The 6,320-nt window shown below is 28.8% G+C and overlaps 1 pseudogene; it reads right to left on the reverse strand.

Annotated features, from left to right (window-relative positions):
* Positions 1-1,842: 1,842 nt before the first annotated feature.
* Positions 1,843-2,768, reverse strand: LOC120207319 (annotated as a pseudogene).
* Between the last annotated feature and the right edge of the window lie 3,552 nt (positions 2,769-6,320).

Below are 6,320 nucleotides of genomic sequence, written 5' to 3' on the forward strand. Positions count from 1 at the left end.
ATGTTTTTCTCTACCTTTTGGTAGCTTACGATTGTTTTATGTTCTTTACGATTTTTTTCTATTATTTTTGTTTATCTTTTTCTCAAGATTGGATTTGACATCGCCACGATTGATCAAGATGGCGCTTATTTGTTATCATGATGATTTTCTCTGCTTTGGACTCTCATATTGATTTGGATACGCGTTTTACGCTTGTGGATAGTTTTCTCACGTCGTTTGACTCGGATTTGTGATTTATTAGTGGTCTTTCAATAGTTTCATCATCTTTTGTAATTTTTTTACCAATGCAGTCAAATTTGTTCGTATCTTTATTTTAATCGAGTTTTTTGTTACATTTTTTAACATTTTCCTTCTTTGGTCCTTATATGATCTAGGTGACTAGTTTTTGTCTCAATGGTAATAGGAAAATGTCATAATTATATTTTAAGTTTACAGTTATGCTTGTAAATCTTTATTGTAATTTTGGATATAAACTTTATTTATCAAAATTCATCATCTCTTAATGAGTAACTAATACTGTAACTAATTATAACAATCAAATAACATCTATGAATTATAACATAATTTCAACTAAATATTATCAATTAGAATTTAAGTCGATCTCTAATCTATCTATTGAAGAAAAAATAGTAAGCATTCATGATGAAACATGGGTTTTTAAAATGGCGATCATGATGGATAGCTACAATTATTTCTGAAATATGTAGGGGGAGAGAGAAATTCACTAAACCAAATTGGAGTATTCCTTAATTGTATTATTGTATATTACAAAACCAGTAACTTATAGTTTTTTTTATTTAATCACTGATATCTGATCTATTGACCGACTAATATAGATTTGGTTTTGCAGAGCCCATTACGGGGGCGACCGACTCTCCCAACCTAGTTTGCTATATACACAAACGCCAAGATTCAAACCCCTGATCTTACTTCAGAAATCTAGTACCTCGTCCTACTAGATCAATTGGTTGTTGGTAATAATGACAATCTTTAATTACCCTATTAATAATACAGGCAACAGAAAAAACTTTTTTATCCCAAGTATTATGTCTTAGATGTGTGTGCGCGCGCGTATATACTTATATATTATACATCACACAATGCAATTGCAAACAAAACCAGGAATTAAAATTACGTTCCAGATGTTGAAAAGATTGAGTTCAATCATGCGAAAAATTATAAACAAATGTGTTTGAATTCATGGTCATATACATTACCAATTACAATGTTTCCGCTATGATTTTTTTACTTTTTTTTAACTATTAAGAAAAATATTGATGGAAAACATAAACTGATCCATTTTGTGTGTGTATATAATTTATACAGACTCCTATATACATAGTGAAAAACATAAAATCTGTTTCAATCATATATAAGTATATTATATGCTTCCATTCATATATAATTCCTACCACAAGCCAGTAGCCTTGAACCCAAAAGTGAAAACATTTGAACTTTTCTTTTCCACCAAACTCTACAAAGAAAATAATTGAAAAAACAGGGAAATGCCTTAGATCAAAGTAGCCATACCTTGAAAATCTCTCGAAAGCTTCACCCAAGCTACACAGCGCTGCCTGGGACAAAACTTGCAGCTATTTATATAGATAAAATAAAAACATCCATCTTGCCCTTGCCTTAAACAATTCAATTCTCCTCTACTTCATGTCTTTTCAAGGTCTCCTTGAAATCTATTCATTGTATTTTCAAGTTTCGAGCTTTATTGATTTCGTGAAAAGCTCCATTGGAATTCTCCATTTATAGCCCTTGAAAAAACTTGCATGCAAAAACCGATAGGTCGTGTAAAGGAAATATAGCCCAAAGAAACTTGGAATATATAAACCCTCAAAAATCAAAGCAGAAATTAGGATCCCCGTAATCCCAAATACTAGCTGGGGGATATTCATCATCGTTTGTGAAGGACCAAATAGATGGAGATTCGGGTCCAACTGGTAAACCTGGATCCTGAACTGCTGGTGCAATTGAAGCCTAAGCTGACAAATACAAGCTCGAACTCACTGAGCCCATCAGGGAATTGATATCCTCGTACGAATTAGAACATTGCTTCTGCTGTACTTGTTGAAGGCTAGGGTTAATATACAAGGCCGCTGTTCCAGTGGGTTCACCAACAACACTAGGTCGAGGCTCAGGTTGTTGCATTATTTGCATAGCTTGTTGGGGATCTGTAGCCATGTTTGGGTAAGCTAAGGCTGGGTTTAAAAAGTTTGGGCAAGCCCTAGACGGCATAAACCTTGATCATGATAAAGAAAACCCATCAGCCATTAACGAAGCTGGATGATTTGCTGAGCTTGAAGACGAAAAGGGAAAACCTGAAGGACGAGGAAGCAATGGCCTTAAAGTTTGAGTAGAAGAAGATGAAGTTGAAGAAGCAGACAAAGAGGAAGAAGGGAGGGAGGGTTGAAGATTAAGCTGAGCCTTGGAACCATAAAGAACAATAGCAGCACGATCATACGCTTGAGCAGCATCTTCATCCATGGCGAAAGTTCCAAGCCATTTCCTGGTACGTTTTCGAGGTTCCCGGATCTCAGCAACCCATTTACCCCAACTCCTTTGCCTCACGCCTCTATATCTGAAATTATTATTATCGGGGCCACCTTTGCCTTTGCATTTCTACTGCTGCTGCTCCCCGTAGTATTGGTGGTGCTGCTGATAATGCCGCTTTCGGATTCAGGAACGATGGTGGTGGTTTTAGCGGTGGTTTCTTGGGGAAGATGAGACAAACAAGACAGGTCGTTACCCTCCTGCTCCATTGCTTTAAAAGAGGGCTTTCAATTGGCGAAAAACAACAAAACCACCTCGCTCTTTGGTTGTCGATTTTTCGAGCAGCTTGAAAAGAAGGGATTTGAGTGGCGTCCCTGGTAATGGTGGATGAGGGCGGTGGCTCTTTATATTCTCAGAGATTGCTCAACAGTGAAGAAAGCAGGCTCACTGAATTCAGGATCATTCAAATTTTCTATTATTATTATTATTATTCCTTTTTCTTTTTGGGTTGTTAAGTCTATTTAGGGAAATTCCTAGGAGAGTATGGGAAGTTATGCACCTTTAATATACAGTTAAAAAATAGTATTACCGATTTTATTATTATTTATGTAATAAAATCGATAAAAAATTACTTAAAATATTATTATTTTTATTTAAAATATAAATATTTTTAATATTTACAGTAAAGTACTCAACAATAACAAAATGGGTAAAAAAATAATAAAATTGATAAAAATAATAATATTTTTGGTAATTTTTTATCGATTTTATTATTTAAATAATAAAAACCGATAACGTATTTTTTAATCATATATTAAGGTTGTCGCACGCGATCATTTCTCAAGAGAGTATTGATGGCAAGCCATTTTGTCTAGGACAAGGAGAAATGCTCACGTGCGGCAACCTTAATATACGGCTGGTAAACAAACCCGGTAAAAAAATAATATTTTTTGTAAAGCGCTACGTAAAACATTATTTTTTAACTGAATTTTTTCTACCGCGTTTACCTATATCAGTAATTAGAACCGATAGAAATAATAATATTTTCGATCATTTTTGACCTATTTTGTTATTTAAATAATAATACTTTTTTTTAACCATATAATAAGGCTGCCGCACCGTAGAACTTCCCCTAGGACAAGACTTTAAATTAGTATAGTATATCTTCACTTTATTAGCAATTTTAAGTTTGATTAATGATATATCCTATCTTGGCAAATTTCGTCTTTAAAATTCTAGACATATTTATGAACTTTTCAGTTTTTGTGATTATGGGTTTTTAAAAAAATATAAGGGAATGAATTAATTTAAATAAATTTTGTGTTTAATTTTCCTTCTTATTCAATTAATTCATATAGCCTTCTTTAAAATAAATTCATACTTGAAATTATCTTTTTAATAAAACTAAAATATATATTTAGTATTTGAATTAAATAGTTTTTAAAATTAATATCTTAAAAATATTTTTAAATTAATATTCGAACTTCAATTTATCCATTATTTTAGTACTTTTATTAATGAAAATAATTTTAATGACCCGATAATATAAGATTTATTTTTCAATGGATTATATTTTGTTATTTTAATTTAATTGATTTTTTTTAAAATTTAATAAAACGAATTTATTTCAATTAAATTAAAAATAAATCAAATTAAAATGAAATAAGCAAGATAATTAAATTTCAAGTTAAAACAGATAAATTTAGGAAATACATTTTTTTTAAAAATAAAACAAGAGATGAGAAAATATTAATTCCAAACTGATGACAAATGTATTGAAGTGTTGGGGGTTTGATTCTCACTTTCATCATTCAATGTTAAAAACATCATTAAGAAAAAGGCACAGTTTTAAAAATTAATTTAGAATAAAATCATCATTTAAAAATATGTTGTACAATTATCTCTTCATAAAAAATCCATACCTCATTTCTATTGGTGAAACCAAGTTGTGAGAATAAACCAACCCACATTTTTGTTTTTAGTGACTAAACAAGATTATACTGTATGGACTGGTTATATTATAATGTTATTGAAAACGTTAATTAGAGAGTCAGCAATTTTATTTGAGAAAAAGGGATTAAAATATACAAAAAAATGAACTTTGACTAGGAAAATTGACAAATAATTTTTACAGATATATATAATAAAAGGGAAATAGTGATTTAAAACCTTATTCGTGATGTATTATTTAACATAAAAATGGGTACACATTAAGATATGCTACTTCACCAAATGAAGGAACGGCGACAGAGGGTTCGTAAAACTACATTGAGATATGCTGCAATTTCTCAGCAGGAACCTTACTTGGTCAATAAGGTTTGATACTGGAAACTCGGTCTTATTTGCTTATCCACAAAGTAATGTTTCAGCTTAATATATTTAACAATATCGAACGCATTAAACTGGCTTATATTCATTCTTTTTTACAGAATATTTATTAAAAAAGAAACATAAAAATCACAATAAAAGTTTAAAATTATAATAGTAAGTTAACCAAACGATTTCGAACCAAATTAATTGAGAACCGAAGTTTGAAAAAATAATAACCATATCAACCGAACCTGAAGTTAACCGATCAATTAACCGAAAAAACTTCAATTCGATTGAATATATCCCTTTTAATTGAAGTTTGAACATCCCGTCACACATATATCTATATGTTGATTATGTAATAATTATATCAGAAATAGATTGAATAATATTCTTGACTTAAAGGATCTGAAGGAGAGAGGGAAGTTAAAGGGCTTGAAAAGGAAAAAGAAAAAGGAAGAGACAGTTCTTAGTCTCACCTACTGAAAATTAATAACTCGCTTAATCTCTATTCTCTCACTCTTGTAACTTTAATATTACTAGTTTTTCAAATTTATATTTTATTAATAGATAATGTATAATATATTAAAAATAAAAGTGTTTATTTCATAACAAAAATAAAAGCACTTATAGGCCCGTTTGTTTTATGGAAAACAAATTTCGAAAAAATGAATTTCGTTTCTATATTATAAACATCAAATAAAATAAATAATATTATTTATTAAAAAAATAATAATATTTTTAAAATATTAGAATAATTTATTTAATATTATTTATGTCAATATTATTATTAAAATATTATATCTACAATTTTATAAATAAAAAATTACTGTTATTGTATTTTATTAAAATAAAATTATTATAAATTATATTAAGTATTTATTAAAGCAAGAAAAATATATTATTAATTATTTATTAAAATAATAATATTGTTAAAATATTAAAAAACATAATATTAAAATAAGAATATTATATTATATTTTAAGGAGTATAGGATAAATATTCAACAAATCAATAATATTACTTTTATGAAATTAATAAATAATATTAATTTTATTAATAATTTATTATATATCATTAAAATAAAAGTATAATATTATATATAATAATAATATAACTATATCAATAAAATATTATATTATTAAAATTATCAATAAATATAATTTAATAATTAATATTTTTATTAAAATAACACTAAAATAATATATATTAATATTAAATATATATAAAATAATAATGTTGTGAGTGTTTATGATTTGAAGTGAAAATTTCATCAAATAATTTACAAAAAATTATATGGTACGTCTCAACGGAAGGCAGTGCATCTATGGCGGGTTAATCCATCTCCGATTCTCCGCTGCCTGATGTTCAACAGACAATGGTACCTCCTCTATCCAAAAGCGATCAACTCTTCTGAACCTCTCCTCCGCTGCAAAGATATGAATAATCTATTTTCTGTCAATCAAACACTAATTTATTTTTGAAAAACCAATTACAAAGAAACAAACCGA

Source organism: Hibiscus syriacus, unplaced genomic scaffold, assembly GCF_006381635.1.
Source record: "Hibiscus syriacus cultivar Baekdansim isolate YM2019G1 unplaced genomic scaffold, ASM638163v2 tig00014444_pilon, whole genome shotgun sequence".
Lineage (NCBI taxonomy): Eukaryota > Viridiplantae > Streptophyta > Magnoliopsida > Malvales > Malvaceae > Hibiscus > Hibiscus syriacus.